At 40.8% G+C, this 1061-nt stretch overlaps 1 long non-coding RNA gene across 1 annotated transcript; it reads left to right on the top strand.

Moving 5' to 3' along the window:
• LOC121253027 lies at positions 1-615 on the top strand. Its single transcript, XR_005938322.1, has 3 exons — positions 1-33; positions 188-283; positions 399-615. It is a non-coding gene; the product is annotated as an uncharacterized LOC121253027 (long non-coding RNA).
• Positions 616-1061: the final 446 nt, after the last annotated feature.

Here is a 1061-nt window from a genome sequence, read left to right as displayed (position 1 = left end):
CGTAAATCATTCGTTCGATTACTTGAGCAAAAGGTATGTCTAAGGGAAAACAGTCTTTTCATTTCAATAGAATAGTGAAATTGCACTTTACTTGGAGATTTTAGTGACAATATTACTTTACTATCACTAAAGGTGGTTACTCATAGCTTTTGTTGCTCAAATGTCAAATGGTTCATACACATGACAGCGCAATGAGAATGAGAATTTGGTCGACTTCTACAAAGAGACGCGTTGGTCGAAGAAAAAGAATGCATTTGTCACAGATGCTACAGAAAGTACTTATGTGAGTAGTGCAGAAACAGCCGTTGGGATCTATGTTTCTTTCTATACGGTAGTAAAATCATTAATATAGCACTAGCTGATTATTTGTTAATAATCGTTGCTTTCTCAATGTGCAGAAGGAGATGCAAGGTAGGTTGGATGGCCTAGGACCAGAGCAACGTAGTGATGAGGCAGCAGCGACTGTCTTTAGGGAGGTTCTTGGCCATCGACCTGGATATGCACGGGGACTTGGGGAAATGGTCATCCCCGAGTCAAGTAGACAACGTGACAAAGTTCAAATGCAACAATACATGTCTGAGGCTGAAAAGCACAAGAAAGATGCTGAACAATATAAGAAGGATGCTGAGTAATATAAGAAGGATGCTGAAGCTTACAAGAGTCAGCTGGATGAAATGAGGACAGAGATGCAGGAGCTGAGGGAGCATCAGATAGAAAATGACAAAGTGATGCAGTCTTTCTTTAGGGCTTTCCCATCGTTCACTGAGTCAGTTCGACAGACTCAGTGTAACGATTCCCCCGGCCCATAAGGGGCTTCTCATAAAAGGGCACATTTTTTGGGTGGTTTTTTGTGACACCGGGGAGGCATGAGGAGTCAAGGGTGTCGACGTGTTTTCCATTTGGGTGGTTTTTGTACTTACTCTATACGACACTGGGCTATATGATATAAATATATATATAGTATTATATATATTTATATAAATCTTGGATCTATGTCTACACCGGGGATCTCTTGGATCTCTCATGGTCTGCAAATGAGGTTAGTATCATTTGGAGTTATC

This window comes from Juglans microcarpa x Juglans regia, chromosome 2S (assembly GCF_004785595.1).
Source record: "Juglans microcarpa x Juglans regia isolate MS1-56 chromosome 2S, Jm3101_v1.0, whole genome shotgun sequence".
Lineage (NCBI taxonomy): Eukaryota > Viridiplantae > Streptophyta > Magnoliopsida > Fagales > Juglandaceae > Juglans > Juglans microcarpa x Juglans regia.
Note: the sequence above shows the minus strand (reverse complement) of the source record. Positions and strands in the feature narration are given on the sequence as shown.